Source organism: Peromyscus californicus, unplaced genomic scaffold, assembly GCF_007827085.1.
Source record: "Peromyscus californicus insignis strain IS unplaced genomic scaffold, ASM782708v3 Scaffold_20__1_contigs__length_68692818, whole genome shotgun sequence".
In the NCBI taxonomy this organism is placed as follows: Eukaryota; Metazoa; Chordata; class Mammalia; order Rodentia; family Cricetidae; genus Peromyscus; species Peromyscus californicus.
This window is the reverse complement of record NW_026294503.1, coordinates 32,933,552-32,956,388: the sequence shown is the minus strand read 5'-3', so window position 1 is coordinate 32,956,388 and position 22,837 is coordinate 32,933,552. Positions and strand designations below refer to the sequence as shown.

At 46.0% G+C, this 22,837-nt stretch overlaps 1 long non-coding RNA gene across 1 annotated transcript; it reads right to left on the bottom strand.

Annotated features, from left to right (window-relative positions):
- Positions 1–673: 673 nt before the first annotated feature.
- LOC128116241 (uncharacterized) lies at positions 674–4,844 on the bottom strand. Its single transcript, XR_008220419.1, has 3 exons — positions 4,589–4,844; positions 2,648–2,743; positions 674–2,175 (listed from the first exon to the last, which is right to left on the bottom strand). It is a non-coding gene; the product is annotated as an uncharacterized LOC128116241 (long non-coding RNA).
- Between the last annotated feature and the right edge of the window lie 17,993 nt (positions 4,845–22,837).

Here is a 22,837-nt window from a genome sequence, read left to right as displayed (position 1 = left end):
TGAAACAAGCTTGCTTGGGGAGCGGGGAAGTGGGTGGGAAGGGCCAGATGCAAAGGCACTGTCCTTTCTTTAGTAGCCTTTCCACGACTGGGGACCAGAGAACCCTCCAGAACCAGACAGAAAAAAAGAAGGCATTATCAAAAAGAGACAGGGAACTGATGTTTTCTGTGTCAATTTCCTGTTTTGTTTTGTTTTGTTTAAAGGGAGCATAAAGAAATTGCTGCTTCAGTTCAGGAGCCAAATCAAGTTCCAACTGGCCTCGCTCACTCCTGCCCTGAATCACCCTACGAGGCTTTCAAAGTTTGGCATGCCTGTGAGCACCTGGATCTTACCTTTATCCTGCTGTTTCCTGCCTTCCAGATAGTTTCTGACTGCTCGTTTGACTTTCCATCAAGGCTCACGCATGTGTCTTCAGTGAACATACTCCAATCAGATAAATCTGTCTGAGGGTTCAGACTTCAGTGGGCAGAAGGCAAAGGTCGGCTGACCTCGGGTCACCCCTGCTGGGTCTCAAAGTTTGGATTTACTTGAGATCAGCTAAATGAGCCAGCGGAGAAACGGCGAACTTCTGGTGCATGCGAGAGGTGTTTTACTAAGGCAGTCACTGCAACTTCAAAACAGCGGACCCCACCATTGCAACCAGATTCTAAAATGTCTTATAGGACAAAGTGACTATGGTGAACAACATTTAATCATTTAATTCAAAACAGATCCTAGAGAGCATTTCTAATGTTACCAACACCTACCCATAAAGGTGATAAACATTTCAGGCAATAAATATGTTTTAACCCTGATTGTATGCATAGTGTATGCTAAAATTTCACTCTGTACTCATAGATGCAAACATTCATAATGTGTCAACTAAAAACAAACAAGTACACACACACACATATATATCATATATCTATATGATACAGACCCATGTATATGTATCATACATATATATGTGTATATATTTACATACACATATATCACATATACATATATACATACACATACACACACATATATGTGTATATGTATCAAAGCAGTTTTTAAGCCATCAGCAGCAATCAGCAATGCCCCGCCTACATTGCAGATTAGCTTTGGATTTTAATTGGAGTTACAGGTAAGCCCCTTTGTGCTGAGTATTATTTGAGGACAAATCACCATTTGCACATACTCCACGGATAACCGATGGGTCTGTGTTAACAGTACTTTACCTTAACGTAGGTGATACACTTTCAACCACATAGAACACGGCATTCAAAGTATGTAATAGAACCACACACCAGATGATTCTGACTGGACCCCTCTTGGAAAAGGAGATCTTTGTGCTCTCCACTTTTCTTCTCATTGCTTTTCTTCAAATCTAACCACTCTCCAGGGCACACGTGTTCCGGGCCTCCAAGGAGTTGGCTGCCTCACCTTCTGGTCTCTATTGAGACCCCTCTACCTCACCAGCCTGCATCAGAAGAATTGCCTTGAGTGCTGAGCCTCCACACCCAGGCAGCAGCTGAATCAAATGCCACAAAATTACTTTATCTTTGTTCAGACAGGGTTTCATATAGCCCCAGACAGCCTTGAATTTGCAACATAGCCAAGGATAACCTTGAACTCCTGATCCTCCTAAACGCCGGGATTACAGGCATGCATAACCACATCCTATTTTTGTGATGCTAGGGGTCAAACTCAGGCCTTCCTTCTTGCCAGACAAACACTCTGTTAACTGAAGCGCATTCCCAGCCCCTCTGGTGTTTGGGAATGAAAAGGAGCCATGCATATCCATGGTGGCTGAAACACAAATCTGGAAACTTGAGAGCTGATGGCAGCTGCATACGGTTGGAGCAGTGAAAATAGAAAGCGTGTCTACCGAGGAAGCCACAGGGAATCTGCTTCAGCTCTGGCTCCAGCCGCCCTGAGCTCCGCCATGTTCCTAGCCCTGGTTCTAGACACTGCCTCCGTTTCCTCGCCGTCATTTTCTCTCTTGCTTTCAGACAAGCTCCAGTTGGATTCGTCCCACCTGTGCTCCAGCCAACTGTAATTAATTCAATTTGTGAATGGATGTAATTTACAAGCTTGCCTCCTTCACCTCTAATTTCAGAGCATTGCCGTTTCAACGGTGGCCAGGCCGCCAACTTCATTCAGAGGGGGTCTCCCTCAGAGCGAACTGTGGAGAATTGGTGCTTCCAGGGCCTGCCAAGGAAAACAACGTGCTCAGATGACCCTTACCCACTGACAGCCACCAACAGAAGCTATCTTTTCATCAGCAGGCCTGCGGATAGCTCAGCCAGGCATCTACTCTGTGGCTGAGTGGGAAGATGTAGGCATCAAAGAGATCTGATGAACAGGAATTACCACTCTGCTTCAGTTGAACTGTACATGTAAGTGACTAATTGCTCTAAGCCTCCATATCCTGATTTCAAAATGTTGCTAATAATAGGCATCTGCCTTCTAGAACCTGAGGGGAGATTCAAGGCCACGATGCCTGTGATCTCACTTGGAAGGCCTCCTGGCACATAAAACTCTGTGTAAGTGACGCCTCCCATTGCCTGGAAAGAATCTAGTCTTCTAGACTACTTAAGCTAATGATCATGTCTACAAGTTCGGACTTTCAGCATGCTCTACTCACAGCCACTTGTCCCCTTGGACTGTTTATTACAAATACCTTGCTATGGTGTTCCTGCTCACAGCCTTTTTTCCATGGCGTTCCCCTTCCTTGGCTGTAGTCACACAACAGTATATCAGTCAGCGTAAACTTGTGCTGCAGGAACAGAGGATCACAAAAACCTTGGAGGATTATAGCAGCCAAGATTTGTTTCTCATTATAGCACTATCCGCCCCCCCTTACCCAAGACAGATACGTTCCAAGGCTCCTACTGGATGCCCAAAACCACAGATGGCACCAAACCCTATCCATACTGTTTTTCATATTCATACCAGCCTATAAGGAAACCACATCTATACATCAAGCCCACTAAGAGGGTAACAATTGTCATCAATGATAAAAAAAAATCCTTATCATAATATAACCTAACAAAATGTATTTGAAACTTAAGAATTTATTTCTGAAAGTTTCCATTTAGTGTTTTCAAAGTATGGTTGTTTGGTCATCGGTAACTGAATTTGGAAAGCGGAAGCACAGATAAGGGTGGATGGTAACATCCATTTGCAAACAGCAAGTAGGAGTCTGTTCCATGCCTCTTCATTCCAGAAGCAAGGAGCACCACCTATGCAGGACAAACCTGACTCATGGCAGAGGAGAAACACAGGGAACACTTCCATACATTCTCAAGCGCTCATGCATATCACTTCTACTGGATTACCTGATGAATTCTCTTTTCCAAAATATTCCAACCCATGGTAGATTGACTCCAACGGCACTGAACCCTAGAGAGAAGGCTGGCTGTATTCCCTCTATGTTGTGGTATGGTCTGTACATCAAATTGCTCTGATTGGTCAATAAATAAAACACTGATTGGCCAGTGGCTAGGCAGGAAGTATAGGCAGGACTAAGAGAGAGGAGAAAAGAAAGAACAGGAAGGCGGAAGGAGTCAAGGCCAGCTGCCGCCATGACAAGAAGCATGTGAAGATGCCGGTAAGCCATGAGCCACGTGGCAAGGTATAGATTTATGGAAATGGATTAATTTAAGCTATAAGAACAGTTAGCAAGAAGCCTGCCACGGCCATACAGTTTGTAAGCAATATAAGTCTCTGTGTGTTTACTCGGTTGGGTCTGAGTGGCTGCGGGACTGGCGGGTTAGAGAGATTTGTCCTGACTGTGGGCCAGGCAGGACCAGAAAAACTCTAGCTACACCTCTACATTACCAAGTTACCTGTTTCAATACTTCTGATAACAATGGTGGACATTTCTCCCCCTTGACATTTGGCTATTCCCAAGGGACATTTTTGATTGTGGGTGAGAGCAGGGACAATGTCAAACAGCCTATAGTGCCTCAAACAGCCTCTCTCTGCCAACAAGGAATGAACTAACCCCAAATAATGCTAAGTCAATGTTTTTCAGATTAGAAACATCATCTCTGGAAGCATCTAGTAGGGCTGTGCCCAGCATAGTATTTATTATTATAATGTCTGAGAATGCCTAGGATACACCTTTTTTAGAACATTTAATTACATTTACTTATTTATTTTGTGGCCATGGGTGGGGGCACATGTACCACAGTGTGTGTGTGTGTGTGTGTGTGTGTGTGTGTGTGTGTGTGTGTGTGTGTAGGTCAGTTTTTTCTTCTACTGTGTGCATCCTAGGGATCAAACTCAGATGGTCAGACTTGGCAGCAAGCATCATTACCTGGTGAGGCAACTTACTAGCCCTGCATGGCGCATTCTTAACTGCCATAATTGAGGAAAGGATGCCTTATGTCACAGCATGATGCTGCAAACCTTCTTGCAGAGAATTGACTCTGGCAAATACTTAGAGTCATGGCTGAATTCCCAAGTGCAGATCACCTGTATGTTACCCACCCTCTCCACTACTGAACACCAAATTTCTCTGCTGGTGCTGAAGCCACAAACCAATAACCTGCCCTGGTAGTGTCTGACTGGGAATCATACAGTTCCACTGAGAGAGCAGTCCACAAGTCTTCCTTACCTTGAGGATGTCAGTCTCCTGAGTCTCAATCCATACGTGCTTAAAATAGCAGTGGCAGGTAGTGTTTTGCTTAGGACCCTGTTTGACAGTTACTTGGAACAGCGGCTCTGGTCCATGGAGCTGTGGATTCATGTTAGCTCCTTCCGGTTGGTACTACTGGGTTTTATTATTTATGGAAAAGCATGTTTTTTAAATTGCAAGGATATTTTCCCCAGCTCCTTATTTTTTATCCTGGATCATGATAGCAGTTAAATCAACCTCTCTCTCTCTCTCTCTCTCTCTCTCTCTCTCTCTCTCTCTCTCTCTCTCTCTCTCTCTCTCCCCCCCCCCCCTCTCCAGAGATGATTGATAATGCTAACTAGAGGAGCAATCCATAAAAAGTAAGTAGTAGTATGAAGTGGCATTTGCTTCTGACACCCAGCTTGCTGCTTTGGAATCCCGCTCCAAGTGTCTCTCTACGGAAGAAACAAATAAACAAAAAAGGTCCGGGTCAAAGATCACACAATTCAGAATCATTTGAAAACCCTTTAGAAGAGGGATTTCTACATAAAAGGGGAAATACAGTTACACTAAGCCCATGTATGGAAAATATTGCCCCTCTATGTTACACTAGAAATCTGTCGACATGAATATCAAAATCCAATCTTTTTGGAGAAGTTGGGTCAGGGTGGGATTCAGCACAGCTGAGTCCAGTTCCACATGCAATGGGTCTAGTCCCACATGCCCTGGCTCTCTGCCTTCTATCTCCACACACAAGCCACGCTCCTGTAGATAACATTCTATTTGTTTTCTGTTTCATGCCTCTGCTTTTCAGTCTCTTAGGTCCCTCTTCTCCACATCCACAGGAGGAAGATATCACGTAGTGTTTCCATCACAAGGAAGAGCGCAGTTTCTCTCTGCAAATCCCTTCTTTCCACAGTAAATGGATAAATAGTGCTTGCTTCCCAGCCTCTGCCTCCTTCACACAGCCTCTCTCCTGGATGGCTGCAACTGCAGCTTGCTTTGTTCAATTGCTGGGATTAACATCACTTCCTCACCTCCCCAGCTAGAGTGCATTTTTAGCAACGGGATCTGGCCACACCCAGGACCTTCATATCTCATCTACAACAGATGGGTGAAAGGAATTTTGAACAAAGTCTGTGAATAGACATGGTGTTTCCCCATAGCTCACTTTTCTCACCTGTCCCCTCTTATACTTCTTCACATTCAAGCCACGTCATACTACTATGCCCTCACACTTCTATAGCTTCCTTACCTCCAAGTCTCTGTATGTGCTATACTCTGGAGAATTATTACTTGTTGGAGATGAATCACACCAGAAACTCACTCTTCTAAGAACCCTTCCCTGGCTGCACAAGGTGTAAGCAAGAGCATATTGTCTCTGACTTAAAGCACAAAATACTTAGGAGCCCTGTCTGTTGATGGTCTGCATCATCTCTGTATCCTAGCGTGGAACAAGACACAGCACAGCATAGTCACAGAAAGCCATGACTTGGGTGGGCATCACTATGACTTGCAAAATGGTGAGTGCAATAATGGAACAGAAGCCTGAAGGGTCCTTAGCCTAAAGCTGGAAGCATCCAGAGAGCACATTTGATCTGGGCAGATGCCTTGATGATCCTCAGTCCTGCTGGTAATTGTTACCTTTATGGGACAGCTAAATTTGGTCGGGTATAATTGCAGGCTAGGCTTCTAAGACACTGTCTGCCATCTCTCCCTTCCCCACCCCTGAATGACACCTCTGATAGGCATCATAGCTTCAAGTTCCACTTCAGAAACAGTCAAGAGCCCAGAGTAAGGTTAAACTTCTGAACACACAGACCAAACCAGCCATATTATCTTTGGAGTTGGGAACCAGCAAATAGAGAAGAAGAATAAGAAGCGGCCTTCCAAAGCCATGGCAGCAATCCCTCTGTTGCTCTGGACTCTCTAGGGTCAGCAGCAGGAAAAAGGATGAAGACAGAAGCAGATGTCTTTCTCTTCAGCTGTGCTTGGATTCTGTTTACAAATCATCTGATTGGTGCCCCTTGAAACAGTTCGCTCAAGACCAGCATAAACCATGTCCTACCTAATATTGATGACCTATTATCATCTTGTTCTGAATGGCCCAGACAGCCCACCTGCAGGCACCATCTTCTGGTCCCTGCACATCCAATAGGCAGCTTTCTTGAATGGACACCTAAGGAAACTTAGCTACCCATCCTTGCCTAAGAAGCCCATGCACTTCCCATCTCCTACCAAAGCTCCACACATCTGCTACCATCTAGCCGCTGTAGGTATCTCAGGCAAGTGAGGCACCAGGGTCTTAGGTACTCTTCTGTCTCTGTGGAATGAAGAGTTTCCCTGTGCTCCTCCTCCAAGGTCCCTCCACATTCCATGGACATCTTTTTGGAACCTAATGTCTTAGCTCCATTCCCCATTCCTCTTGTCCATCTGACCTTCCTACAGAAGCCCCTAGTCTTCTCTCACATGGAATGGGTCCTTCTGTAGACAGACTTGCCATTCTCGCACTAGATAGCAATCCATCCTTAACTCTTCAGATTGGGACATCATCCATATTCTGAGAAAACAGGAAGATGTTTCTACTGTGTTATGAATCACATTTTGATGGTATCAGACAGGTGGGGTAGATAGGACATTTGCTTGATGCATGCCTCTTTGGCTACTGAAATATTTCTTCTCCCTTTTCCTCCCTCCAACCCCTCCCAGCTGCATTTCTTGTACTACTCCTATGTCCTCCCCAACTCTTAAGTTGATAACTCCCTTTTCTTTAGTTATCATTGTTATATACATTTGTGTGTGTGTGTGTGTGTGTGTGTGTGTGTGTGTGTGTGTGTGTGTGTGTATGTGTGTGTGTGTGTGTGTGTGTATGCACCATTATATAAAAATACAACCTACTAAGTCCGTTTTTGTTGGTGGTCTGTATATTATTTCAAGGCAGACCACTCTGCATTGGACAACCAATAAGAGAGATGAATGCTTCCTAATGATGGTGTGCTCTGCTGACATGCAAGCAGAGGGCCAAAGCCTTTGATTCCTGTAGATAGCACAGGTCATACCCCTAGCAACAGTAGATAGTGTTTGTCACTTACCAGACTTAACTTGCTTTTTTGGTGATCATAGTTTAAAATGATGGCTTTCATTTGTACACATTTATGTCTTAGTTTGGTGTCTAGTGCTATGATGAAGACCATGACTAGAACCAACTTGGGGATGAAAGGGTTTATTTCGGCTTACAGCTTATAGGCCGTCATAGAGAGAAACCAAGACAGGAACTCAAGACAGGAACCCGGAAACAGGAACTGAAGCAAACGCCATGGAAAAAAACTATTTCCAGGCTTGCTCGCTAAGACTCCCCCTACCACCCAAGACCACCTGCCTAGGAGTGGCACCACCCACAGTGGGTAGAACCCTCCCACATAAACCCCACTAAATCATTAATAATTAAATCATTAAATCAAGAAAATGTCTACCTATAGTCAAGCTGATGGAGGCATTTTCTCAAATGATGTTCCCTCTTCCCAGATGGCTCTAGCTTGTGTCAAGTTGAGAAAAAAATAAGCATCATGTCTATTCATTTAGGAATACTGATTCAATATACTGTAGTATCTCAGGACCATTGACTGGAGTGTACATAAAAGCACCTGAACCCAAGAAGTACTAGTCAACTACTCTGAAAGCTCCCAGCCTGACATCCCAGGGAAATCCTCTTGTGAACCTACAGAGCATGTGAGCCACAAGGGCGAGAACTGAAGCATCTGCTTGGTGTGAGGGTCAACGCTCCACTAAGGAGGTATGACTGCAGAGCTGATGGGTAGGAGAGCTGGCAAGCCTTGGGTGGGTGAAGCAAGAATAAAGGAAGAGAGGAAGACAGTCTATGTCCTAGCACACATCCTGAAGTCCTGAGATGAGAAAGAGGAAGCTGAGGCTGGTGACTGAGCCCTGGCCCTGCACAGAGCTGACCATCTGTCTGACCCCTTCTTCCCCTCTGGTCATCACTGTGGTTGACCTCAAGCCAGTGACAGTTCAAGTAAGGAATATGGTTAAAAGATAATCCAGAGACTAGAATCACACCTGAACACCTGTAGAGCCAGGTACGATGGTCTCTGAGCTTAGTGATCAAAGTAGATCAGCACAACTTGCCCTTCTGTGCTTGCTGAAGGACAAAATCTGCCTTGATTTTGGGTCAGTGCAACAGGGGCCAACAATTTACTTCTGAAGAGCCACTAGACCTGGCCTTGTTTCCAGACATTAATTAATTAACTAATTTTGAAAAACAAACTAGTGTCCCTGGGCATTACAAAACATGGATGTGAAGGCTTCTCTTCCCTGGGGTCAAGAGCCAAGGCCGGCTCCAGGTGCCCTTGACGCTGTGAGTCAAGACATTAGTTGGTCTGTAGAAAGCTTAAGCAATTTTGTGACATCCTCCAGGAGGCCTCAAATCTCCAACCCCCATGAGTCACCCTTCCTCATCATCAAGAGGCTCCTCCTGGGGGAAAAAGGCCCACTGACCATGGCCAGGATCTATGAACAGGGTCAAGGGAAGGGTAGAACCTGTGGGAAGCAAACTCTTCAGTGCAGTTGGCATCTATTCTGTGGCCAGCCCCGTTAAGGCCATGAAAGATGTAAGATGAATAAAATGCACTCCTGCCCCTTAGGAGCCACAGTCAAGGAGAATACAGACCCAGGACACACAGATTTCTATGTCAGTGTCTGGCAGTGAGGGATGAGATGGGCATTCTCCAACTCTGAGCTCCACGATAAAAAATAATTTTGGAGGAGTCAGGTAAATCCTCATAGTGCATGGTGCTGGTAGATAGGACAGATCTGTGGGGGAAATGCTAAGGAAGCTTGCAGCAGTGAAAGACTGCATCATGTATGGTGCTCTGGATTATAGGCATTGTGTCTTATGGGATGTTCAGAAACCGAGGAGGCCAGATACTTGGACTGCAGTTTAAGGAGTGCAGGGAGATGATGTGTATTGGAGAGCAAAGGGACCTGCATCGGCACACTCCCGAAACCCAGCGTTGTGGGAACTGCAGTGTCTGACCAGGGGCTAAAGAGTGTGAACCCATGCAGATCACTGGTTCTCTTCCGCAGGGACCGCCATAGGCTCAGAGATGGAACCAGGACATCCAGTGGCTCTGGAGTGTGATTTTATCCATTTCTACCCCAGCACTACCTCCATACAACCCCAGGGAGGTGACTGAGTCCCTTGCCTAATACTTCCTCAGCTCAGTGCAACCCATACAGCTGTGCTGGTTCTCCTTCAGGCAGAGCTAAGAGATGGGTCTTCCTCCACAGCTGTGATTCATCCCAGTTCTTCCCAGTGCCTTACAAAGCATGTGTGCTCCTTCCCGGGTCCCTGGGAAGCTTGATGAGTCCAGTTCTTACCCTTCTCTCCCAATTACCTCTTAATCTGTGACTTTGAATCTCCTCTCACCCTACCCTGTATTGTGAATGTATTTCAGCCACTCTAAGTAAGCTAAGGGATGGAAACACAGGGTGATCCACATCATGGTAACCAAAGAAAGAAGGTGGCAGAAAGAAGGGGGAGTGGTATAAAGGTCCTGAGGCAGAGGCAGGCTCATGCTTTCTAGGAATAGTACGAAGCACCTTCTCTGCGCAAGCATGGACTCAGCAGGAGAAGTGAGAAACTGTAGCTAGAGTTTTTCTCTCCAAGTCCCGCCAAGAAGCCCACTTATAAAATAAACATACAGACACTTATATTATTTAAACTGCTCGGCCATTAGCTCAGGCCTACCATTGTCTAGCTCTTACTCTTATACTCAACCCATTTCTGTTAATCTATATGTTGTTACGTGACTTGTGGCTTACTGGTATCTTAAAATGTTGCTTCTCATCATGGCGGCTGGCAGCGTCTCTCTGCCTCAGCCTTCCACTTCCCAGCATTCTCTTCTCTGCTTGTCCCGCCTATACTTCCTGCCTGGCTACTGGCCAATCAGCATTTTATTTATACAGAGCGATATCCACAGCAAGAAACTAAGCTGGACCAGCTCACAGGGAGGCAGGGGCCTGGCGTAACTTTATTAGGTTCCTGTTCTAAAGACACCAAACCAGGGGGAAAGGTAAGAGTTGACACAAGACACTACTGAAGAGGTGATCCGTATGTTCTGGGAGTTTGACTCTCAGCCTGCCTGGTTTACAGGACTAGGCTACAGTTCCTGAAGGAAGCCCACAGTGCAGGAACATCAGGGGCAGAGGCAGGAAAGTCACAGTACCCAGCACCAGCTCTGCTGTGTACTGAGTCTGCTCTGTTCCAGGCTAAGCACCAACGTCAGTGTCACAGGGGCCTTTGTATGGGGCCAGGGCTTTGTCAGGATCAAGTCTCCTTTTACAGCTAGAGAAACTGAGGAACAGAAAAAGTATGATGAACCCTGGTTTCCTGGTGCATGAAGCCCATGAACACACAATCCCACCCCAGGCATAATGGTAGGATTTAAGGTCAAAGATTGCTTCTGAATTGTGGCTGTGTTGTCTGTGGAATTAGTTCCTCCAAGGGTGATGGAGCAAACCAGTTCCTTCAAGCCACAGTTGGAGTAATGGAGAGAAGCTGGCAGAGTCAGCGTTCAGAACCTAAACTTGACCTGCCAGGTCATGTGGAGACAGAAACAACACTAGACCCTTCAGCCCCTGCCATGGCACCGGTACTGAAGATGATGTGGCTAATGCCCTTGGTTACCAAGGTTGAGGAGAGGTACGGCTCATGACAGATTAAGCCTCCAGAGTCTGCAAGGCTGATTCGAGATAGGGTTTGGGTTTAGAAGACACATGTATGTGCCAGAGTCTGAGGACATTCCCATCTGGTGCATCCTGAGTGTTAACTGGAGCTTCTATACCTCCACTGGGATTGAATGGGAAATAAATGACACAGTTTAATTCAGTGGACGAAAGAGGTTGTCCCTCCTTGAAGTCTCCTTTGCTTCCAGGCTTAGGCATCTGGACAAGTTCCTGGGGCAGTACCTGGAGCACTCGGAGTACACTGTCCAGATGGGTGACAGTCATGCAGTGTCTCTCTAATTAGAAGCATCAAGTCTTCTCCTGGCTCCCCTTAGCTTAGGTCAAATGAAAGGCAGGGTAATAAGGTTAAATCTAAAAAAAATCAAGGCAGGGAAGCCCTTTGAAATACCATCTTTGATCTTGAGGAAGGCAAACGTCCTCGTGGTCTCTACTGGGAAGCAGGAAAAAGAACATCAAAATGCCCCCCCCCCCCCGCCGCCCATTTGGGTAAAGACAGAATGATATCAAAGGGTATGGCTCCAAGCGGGCTCTCAGGAAAGTGCTCCTTTCCAGTGCACAGTTCTAGAATATTTGGTTCCTATCTTCTGGGTGTACCTGTTTTCAAAAGCAGCTTCATTCTGGTTATACAGCAAAGGGCACAGATATGTTCCAGTGTCATGGGGTGATGTCCTAGCCTGAAGGAGCTGATACTCAGGGACACTGGATCTTCTCCCCAGTTGCTAAGGAGTCTCCAAGGAGATGAAGTTTCTAGATGTCCACCAGGGGCTGAGCATAGAAGAAAGAGAGATGTGGTTGAACTTGATACTAATTGGAGTCTAGCAAAGATCCCAAAAATGAGGAAGAACAGAAACAACACTAGACCCTTCAGCCCCTGCCATGGCACCAGTACTGAAGATGATGTGGCTAATGCCCTTGGTTACCAAGGTTGAGGAGAGGTACGGCTCATGACAGATTAATCCTCCAGAGTCTGCAAGGCTGATTCGAGATAGGGTTTGGGTTTAGAACTATTTTGTAGTCTGTAACAGGTTGGGTTTTTAACTATTTTGTAGTCTGTAACAGGTTGCCACTTATTTGACTGTGGCATTCACTGACAAGGCTCTGCCCATGCCTTCCAGGGGAGTGCTAACATTTTAAGGTATGTTGGCTCTTGAGTACTTGACTCTCAACAATACCTGCACATCCAGTGGATTCCTTGGAAAGCTGCTAGGAGGTCACAGAGGCCCACTCTGCTTTTCTGTATTGAACAGTGTGCCTGGGAACAGCCTTAATCTCATAGGCTAGGGGTACCACCATCATCCAGTTAGGACACCTTTAAATAATGACCCTCATTCTTCCCCAAAAGCCTTCATCTTCTGTATATTAACACTCCCACAAAATATTTTCTAAGTTTCTGTTTAACAAAAGAAAAGTGAAAACCTAAAACATTTTGTTTTCTTTGTGGGATAACAATGAAGCATACATGAAAAGATGATTGCAAAGTGCTTAGCATGGAGTTCAGCCCCCAGCACCAGGGTAATAAATGTTGTCAAATAGGATTATATATTTATAATGTACACTTACAATGTATATGTACTTGTTATAAACATGCCATCCATAATTTAAGGAAACAAATAATTTATGCATTTCCAGGAGTTGCAAAGACTCTCAATGTCTTGTTAGTAGAAATAAATTCTAGAAGCATGCAACGTATCCATGCATTATTCTTGCATATTCATTTAGTTTGAGATTACAGGTATTGCTAAGATGTGTGGGGGTGGGTTGCATGGAGTGATTTCTGAAGCACTGCTCCTTAAGAATAGGGCTAATTATTGACAGTGTAGTAGAAACCAGAGGCCTCAAAGCAGACCAATGACTCTTTCAATGAACACTTGCAAGTGGGGATATACGGACAAAGGGATTTACTGCGTGACTCAACTGTGTCACATGGTAGCTTCCAGGATGAGATTTTTATTTTTATTCTTTTTTCCTATTAAATTTTGTTTTATTTTGGGGGGAGTTGTGGGGCAGGGGGTAGATGCGAAGGGACTGGGAAATGAATGGGATCAAGATGCATGATGTGACAGACACAAAGAATAAATAAAAAGAGAGAAAAAGAAGAATGGGGCTAATTAAGCTGGGACAGTTGAGACACTACAACACTGACTGGAGATTAGTGTGACATGGTGGCTGATGGTAGTGTGGGGTCCTGGATGAGCTCTGTGACCACAAAGAAAGGCCATTGAGAAGCCCAAGAAACCAGAGTCCTCTCTATGACTCAGTTAGTTTTGTCCCAGTGATGCCTCCTGCCTTTTGGCAAAGACACTATGGGCATATGCAATGTCAACACTATGGAGGCAGGCCAAGAACTCATAGGAACATATTGGACTGTTTTTGTGACTCTCTGGTCAACCTAAGATTATTGCTGAATTTAAATAATATTAAAAACAATAAAAAAAACCACACCATCTTGCATAGCTGAATTAGGAAAGCTGCGCTAAGAAAATATTGCTGTTGACTCCCTAGGCAGCTCTGGGGACCTTAAGTGACTTCACCTTGAAAGGCTCAGAGCTTACATAGTCTCAGCAAGCCGACAGCTTTTGAGTGCTGAAAAAAAAAAATCCTCTGGGCGCTGGCTGGCAGCCTGTGGTCCAGTGAGGAGGCCATTTGCAGCTGGGTTCACTCTGGACTCTACCCTCAGTGATGTTTGTTAGCTTTCCTCTGCTAAAACTCTTGTCTGACTTTACTACAACGCGATGCCTTGCTTTTTAGAAGGGGATTTGTGTATTTGAACCTTTCTCAATCTCCATGCCAAGGGGTTTTTTTTTCCTCAATAAATATGTCAGAAAAACAGGCATACTTCAGAAGTTAAAAATGAATATACTCAGTGTTCCCAAGCAGGTCAGAAAAGACATTCTAGAAAAAAAAAAGGAATGCTGGAACTGCTTTTGCAATATGGTAAAAGTTTATTCAGTAAAGAAGACTAGCCCAGAGAAAAAGTGTATGTAAGTAAAATGAGGAACTAATAGACTTCTAGAAAGCTCATCATCTAGACAGGCACAGTAGCTAATGGGTGCCAGTTGGGCTCTGTTCTGTGGGCCTGAGGACATCCTAGGCCATAGGGAAACAAATTGTTAAGTTTTCCTTGAGACAGGAAGGACTAGCCAGCTTCTCTTACTGCAAGGCTATCTAACCAAGATCAGTTTTCTCTTTCTGTAGCTAATATATAAACCCTAATTATGAGAGCAAGATCCCAGTGGTGATAACATCAGCCATAGGAAGGCACTTAAAGATCATCCCCCAGTTCAGTCCTTGACAGCAAGAAGATGGCTTCTGCTTTTCCTCAGAACACACAGGTCAGAAACAGACAGATCAGCAGCTAGTCTTCAGAATCCCAGAACAGGGACCCTCTCCAAGCTGTCTGTGCCTTTGACATTGTAGGTGAAAGATGAATGTGATTTGGCTAGAGGCATTTCTGTCCCATGAAAATGAAAATTACCCTGAATGGACAAGGGATGGTGTTATTACAGAGAGAGAGAGAGAGAGAGAGAGAGAGAGAGAGAGAGAGAGAGAGAGAGAGAGAAGTATGCATGCACTTAGAAATAGCTCAACATGAGTCAGGGCTGACCATGGCTTGCTGCTACCAGGAGTCTCTGAGAAGATGCTGGTCACATGAGTTCATTTCCAATTTCCCTGAAGACTGATGGTACTCTCACTGTCCCTGCTAAGTTGGGCTGGATGTTGTTGGAAGCATAAGGCTGGAAACGGACAGAACCACATTCACTCTGCCTAAGCAGCTTTCAAACCAAGAGCTGCCCACTGCTGCGAGGTTCAAATTCGGCCAGCAGCTCCCTTGCCCTGCTGTCTCACAGGCCTGTGATTTAGAGTCATGAGGCAAGACTCTGTCACTAATCATCACCCACTGTCCCTTCCAGGTACACACCTCCAAAGAGGATTTGCTAATGACACTTTGACCATGTGGACAACATTAACAAATCATGTCCCCATACCTAGTTTTTCTTTCATCACACTTTGAAAGATCAAATCAGGTTCAGAATAATGAAACAGCCCATGCTTAGATTCTATGTGTTTGAAGTAAAGTGTACTGTTTTTATCAAAAGGAATTTTTAATTGACTACAGGGATTGGCTAGGTGAACTTTGTCCATTTGAAATGACACTTTTTAAAATGGCACAGGCTGCTGTCTAGTAGGTAAACAAATGGTCAATCCAGCTACTTTCAGCTCCTGAGAAGGCTTCACACACTGGGAGAGACTTCAGAGAGTGAGAGGACCTTCAGCACCTAGGTTTTTGGGTCGAACAAGTCAGAAAATAGATGAATTGCTCCATGAAACTGCTCAGGTAGATGGAATGAGCTCCTGTCAGTCACTCAGCTGTTTACTCAACAAAATATTGGCCAACCCCTGTAGATAGGACTGCTTGTACACAAGCTGTCTAGAAATAACCAGCCCTCATGGAATGCCTGGGCAGATGAAGAGTCCCACAGGCCAATTGGATGTCACAACACAATAATGAAAGGCATCTTGGAGAGACATGCAATATGCAGAGGAGGAAGAGTGCAGACAGACATGGCCTGACAGGAGGTGAGAGCATTTATGTGAGGGGAATGTCCTTTTACGTCACCAGGAGCTATCTGTCACTTCAAACACATAGACTCTAAGCATGGGTTGTTTTATTAAGCTGTTTCATTATCCTGGACTTGATTTTTCAAAATGAGATGGAAGAAAAACTGGGTTGGGAACATGATTTGTTAATGTTGTCCACGTGGTCAAAGTGTCATTAGTAAATCTTCTTTGGAGGGGTGTGCATGGGAGATAAAAGGAGCTATCATAACTCATCTTGGCCTACATAGACAGAAATTCAGAGGTAGAGGTTCATTTATGCAGGGTATGGAGGGGTGCGACTTAGTGGAGATAAAGGGCCACGCAAAGGTCCTGAGGCAAAGCTTTGCTTTGCTCTCAGCAAGCTTCAGCCTTGGGCACTGTTCTCTAAAGTTGCAGGAAGGCCGCCCACAGCAGGGAAGCCACATCCTGTCAGCTCAGCAAGTCAACAGAAAAAAGAGCTTCTTTTCCCAGGACATGAGGAAGACCATCCCTGCTGCTGGGGAAAGGATGGGGATACCCCTAGGGGAAGCTTAGGCCCCTCGCCCATTGCTTTCTCAGTTGACAAGGAAGGAGATGGATGTGTCAGCTTTTCCCAGCTGTGTATATTCACAAGCATGCACGGGAAACACTGAGCAGAGATAAAAACAGCACAGAAGGCCCTAGGAGCCAGAGGCTGCTAAGCTAGACTATTGCAGGAAGTGACATCAGCATGAGAAGTCATGGGAGAGGTACTTGGGTGTGACTACCAATCTGCAATGATGTCCACAAACATCTCTACAGGGCCAGGGGTTTTCACAGAATCCATTGTTCCTTCCTACCAGCGATATGACAAATAATAAAATAGCCTTTCAAGTGAGTATGTTTTGATCTTGGTATAATTGAAGGACATTGTGTAAAAGTGGAAATTTAGAGGGGGGGAAAGTGGAATAGTTCAATTACCACTTCTTTCTAAAACCATAGCAAAATGCATATTTCAAATGAGTACTACATGAGTACTACAAACATCCAGTCTTTGTCTTACCTTCACAGGCAAGGGTAGAGGACATGGTGGAGCCACTCAGTGGATGATGGCATCAATGACATCATCGAAACACTGTCCACATGAGCAGGCACTCAGCAGCTAGCAGGAGAGGGACTCAGGTTAGGAAACCCAGCATCTCCCCAGGATGGGTGCCGCCCAGGCAGTACTTCAAGGGTGGGATCAATGTGCTATATCCTGGACCAAGAGCTAAGGTGACAGCCTCTGATGTGTATCAAGACCATCTCAGAAGGTAGAGGGCATGGACTGTACTGGGTGGTTTTGGGTGTCAACTTGACACAAGCTGTAGAGTCATCAGAGGAAGGAGCCTCAGCTGAGGAAATGCCTCCATGAGATGCAGCTGTAAGGCATTTTCTCAATGGGGGAGGGCCCAGCCCATGGTGGGTGGTGCTATCCCTGGACTGCTTGTCCTGGGTTCTATAAGAAGATAGGCTGAACAAGCCATGGGGAGCAAGCCAGTAAGCAGCTCCCCTCCATGGCCTCTGCATCAGCTCCTGCCTCTGGGATCCTGCCCAGTTTGAGTTCCTGTCCTGACTTCCTTCAGTGATGAACAGCAATGAGGAAGTGTAAGCCAAATAAACCCTTTCCTCCCTGACTTGCTTTTTGGTCATGGTGTTTCATCACAACAATAGAAACCCTAACTACTGAGCCCCGCAGACAAGTGACGTCAAATGTGAATGGCCACAAGCCCCACTCTGATCTCATTATTCTGCTTCTAGAGCATTTTGGAAAGGGTTTCCTGTTAGGATTCTGTACATGCACAGCTCACGGTCTTGTCTGGCATCTTACATCATCAGCGGGCGACTGCATCCCGACCTTAAAAAGCCACACACGGACCCCCCACGCTTTCTCTCTGCGCTCCTCTTTCTATTTCCTCTCTGCTCTGCCTCCACCATCTTTCTGTCTCTCCAGACCTGGTTTCTTTCTAATAAAGCTCTTTCTAACTCTGGTAGTCTTAGCCGTGGCTCGTAACTTTTCCACCATGCCTGCAGACCCACCAGCGCCGCCCATCCTTTCACTTCCTTTGCCTGAGTCCTGATCCCACAAAACAGGATGGAGCTGCAGCATGTGGGATATCGGCACTTTGGGGAATTGGACTTGGTCCTTGTCTCAAAATGACAACCAACCCCCAAGATGTCCTTCTACCTGATTTCTACATTCAACTCTGGAGCTAAGAGCTGTATTCTGCATAGATTTAATTCTCTGGATAACCTGTGAAGTGGGTACAGTAGGCAGTCCCTATTGCAAGTGTTACAGCTCTGGAGGGAAAGGTATCCTGACTTGTCAGGAAGTCAGGTTATACCTGAAGCTGGGGTGCAATGGGGGATGGTCTCCCACAGGATGTAGCAATCCTGCTCCTCTCTGAGAGACAGTCTTTAGAGCCCAGCTCTGCTCTTCATCCCGCCCCCAAGGGATAGAGGTATCCCTTTCTTCTTCTGTTCTGCTCCCCTAAGGGAACATTCCAGCAGAGGTATCCATTTCTTCTCAGCTCTGGCCCAAGATGTTGCTTCTTCTGCTTCACTCTGCTAAAGGGGAAACCAGTGCAGAAATGTAGCAATCTGCTCTGGCTCCAGTGAAAAGTTTTCACTTCTGCTCCACACATACACACACCCCAAGGGAGCTGCCTAGCAAAAGTATCTTGTTTCTTCTCCTGCTCTGCTCCCAACGGAGCTTCCCAGCGGAGACTCACCAGCCAAAGAAGACCTTCACGCAAGACTCTTCCAAGAAAGATTTATTTGGGAAGGAGGAATCCAGGAGAGTGGCTGCCTCTGCCTGGTGGAGAAGGACAGCTGCTAACTGAACAGGTAAAGGGCTTCCTAGGGGCGGAGTTTTTCCAGGAAGAAGATTTTCTGCTCAGGGATTGGTTGGTTTTCCTGCTCAGGGATTGGTTGGTTTAGTTGGCCAGGGGCAGAGCTGACTCTGGTTTCAGGGCCAAGTGTGTTTCTTTCACTGGCCCTTTTTAGCCTGTTGCCTCTAGTTTCAGGGCCAGGATGTATTTCTTTCACTGGCTCTGGTTCCAGGGCCAAAGTGTGTTTCTATGGCTCTGGTTTCAGGGTCAAAGTGTTTGTTTGATTCTGGTTTCAGGGCCAAAGTGTTTCTTTCACTGGCTCAGGTTTCAGGGTCAGGGTGGGTTTCTTTGGCTCAGGTTTCAAGGTCAGGGTGTTTCTTTGGTTCTGGTTTCAGGGTCAGGGTGTTTCTTTGGTTCTGGCTTCAGGGCCAAAGTGTTTCTTCCACTGGTTCTGGTTTCAGGACCAGGGTGAGATTCTTTGGCTGGCCCTTTTACCCTACCTATACCAATTGTTACTGCAGTTGTTGGGGTCAGAACCTGTGTCCTGGAGGTCCTAACAAGGCAGGCTCAGAGACCCATCCTCAATAAGCCAAATAAGGAGACAATTAATAGTGAAAAGGCAGAAAAATGAAATGTATTCAATGTGGCTACTTGGGAGGAAGAAGAAAGAAGTTCAGTGACACACTCCATGAGTCCATCTTCAGGGGCTTGATATGAGGTTTAGGTTTAAATAGGTGACAAAGGGTTGGCGTAACTAAGCTGTCCTGGTCAAGGTGTGGTCCCACCCCAGGCACTACCTGTCATTGTCTCAGCTCCAGACTCCCTTGCAAGGTAATATGACAAGCTGCCAAAACTGTGTGAAATCTCTCTTCGGGAGACAAGTTCCTCCTCTGCCTGTCTTTTCTTTCTCCCAGCATGAGATCCTTGAGAAATTCAAGTCCTTGGGGACCATTGTTTGAATAATTTAGCAGCCAACGGGAGGGGTGCCTCTGGCTCTTTAGAATATCTTCATGTCTACTAACACAGTTATATCATCAGGTGATGGTGTTGAGAAGGAGAGTAAATGAAGTGTCTCAAGGTCTCCACCTACACTTGACCCCAGACTTCACGACTGGGAAATCTACTCTCTCTCCTTCCACCATGGACCATGACTGTTGCTCCCATCTCCTTGCACTGGAGTTTAAAGGTCTGGAGTTGACTGTGAACACCATTTTCTGTGGAGGTGCTGTTGTCAATGTCTACCACAGAACTTGGAGGCCGTGAGAAGCCCCACATTCAGACATAGAAATGGAGAACTGGAGACCTTGACTCACTTCGAGTGGAAGCACATACCCTTTGTGTCCTTGGAAAGGGCTCACCACGCTACACCAAGACTTCTTTTTCTGTTCTCAATCCATGAGAGAAACCAGAACAACACGTCTTGGGAAGTTCCGAAGGAGCAGGGTGTACGTGGCCACCCTCCACTCCTTCACCTCCTCCCAGAAGCTGAAAGACTCCTGGGATCAGCCAGCTCACCAGTGTGGCCATGGCCGAAGACACAGCCAGTGTGACCATGGTTCAGCAGACTGACAAGTGCCGGTCAGGAAGGCTGAGAAGAGGCTGCTCTGATGACAAGGATTGCTGAGCAAGACTTGAAGAGCAGGTTGGTTCTGTCCTGATGGGGACTCCAGTGTAATGGGGAGGGCAGTGACTACACTGAAGAACTTCGCCACACTTAGCAGGTATGCCAGCTGCATGCCCAATTCTGCAAGTTTGCCTCCCCTCAAGATGGCTCTCCTCCCCCCTCAAAATGGTTCTCCTGCCCCTGCGCTAGAATGGATGTGGATCTGTCCCTACAGAGTATGTGAGTTCATCCACTCAGAGTAGTACCACAGGAAGAAATGGGAAAAGCACCCAGAGGTTCTGATGGAACACTGTGTAAATAAGACAGATGTTGAAACATTTGTTTTTCTTTGGTTGACTGGCTGTGTTTGTTGAAAGGCCCAGTGGCTCCAATTTGAGAACTACCCAGTCAGCCTCCGGGCTAAGCCAGTCAGTCTTGTTTACTTTGTTTATATCCACCAAATACCACAAAGGAATGCAGACACCCCAGAGGCCAGCTGGGTAAGGTCCCCTCCTCAGGGGGGCTTCTTTCAAGCTCTTCAGACCTAAATCTAAGTGTGGTGATGAGGGGACCAAGGAGCCTGACTTGAGGGGTGGGAAGCCAGGACAGGGGACAAAGAACCCACCTCCTTCCACTGTGAGCAACACATTTTTCGCAATGTGCCTTTGGGTTCCTCAGCAGGGTGAAGGCTTGGGTCAGAAATTTAATATCCAGCACAACATTAATTAGAAGAAATATTGTCTGAGCTCAGAGGAGCTGGCCATGTTATTAAAATACAGAGCAGACACTGTCTCGCCCCCACACGATGTCAATTCTGCAGACTGGGGCAAGCTTCCGTTTTTTAAGCTAAAGGTGGGTGTGTGATGTTAAATAGGGAGCCCACCATCACAGAACGTAGGTCAGCAGAGACGACTTTAGCCAAGTCCTGTGGGCTCCTCTGCCCAGACTCTTAGACACGGTTTTCCTGTCACACCATCTTTTCCTACACGCCCTCTCTCTGACACCCCCACTCCCTGACATAGCATTTTCCTAATACCTAACATCGCTCCCCTACACACCTGCCTGAGTTACTTTTCTGTTGTTGTGAAGAGACTCCATAACTAAGGCAACTCATAAAAGGAAGCATTTAGGTGGGGCTAGCTTACAGTCTCAGAGGGTGAGTCCATTACCATCATGACAGAAATCACGACTGGATTATCTGAGTGCTTCGTGAAAGGATCCTTCCTCTGGAAGTTAAGAGGCATCGGTGTTCTGTCATCTTGGTCTTTGTTGTGCAGTGACCCCTTTGTTGTGCTGTGACGCACACACACACACACACACACACACACACACACACACACACACACACACAAGCATATGGCTTTCTTTCTCTCTCTCTCTCTCTCTCTCTCTCTCTCTCTCTCTCTCTTTCTGTGTCCATCTTGCTTCTTACTGTCAAGGTGGCATTCTCAGCTGTGCCCCTTGTAAGTCCTGAAACGCCTTAGAAATTGCTACTGGGGTTCCAGCCAGATGAAGAAACAGGACAATAACACGCTTCCCTTACTTCCCACCAAAGCAAGACTCTGTGGTTGACTTGTTATATTCCATTTAAAAGTATCTTTGTGTGTGCATATGTGTGTGTGTGTGTGTGTGTGTGTGTGTGTGTGTGTGTGTGTGTGTGCACGCATGTGTAGGTGCACATTCTCAGTGGATACTAGAGGACCATCTTAGGTGTCTGTCCTCGTGTCTTAGTTACTTTTCCATTGCTGTTAGTAAGACATCATGGCCAAGGCAACTTATAGAAGAAACCGTTTATTTGGGGCTTACAGCTTCAGAAGATTAAAGTCCATGACCATCAAGGCAAAGACCATGGTAGTAGGCAGGCAGGCATGGTACTGGAGCGGTAGCTGAGAGCTTACATCTTGAGAACCAACCATAAAGCAGAATGGCAAAGAGAGAGAGAGAGGAGCGGGGCGGGGGGGGGGGGGGGGGGAGATCCTAACCCTATGTGTATATTCCCCAGCCCAGGCCATTTGTAGGGAAAGTAGGGTACTTAGTTAATATTGATGGATAAATAGACCAACTGATAGACGATGGATGGGTGGATGGATGGACAGACCTGTGAGCACATACACACAGAGCACAAACCAGGGTCCTTTTGGGGCCCATTTCTATTCACATGCTGGACCTTAGACCAAACTAAAAGTATGCTTCCTCACATTCCAGGAAGCCTTCACAGCACCCTGAGCACTGAATACTATTATTCTTTAGTCCCATCACTATTCTGCACAAGTCAGGGCCACCCATAAAGCACTCCTCCATGCGTGTATGAATGCATCTGCATGTGCTTCATACACAAATACACAAAATCACTAATTTATTTGAAAAATATATAAGAAGTATCTGTGGTCAAGATTTGCTCAAGTGAAGATTTTTGAGATTGAAAAAAGAACTGTAACAATGTTTGGTATGCTGGGG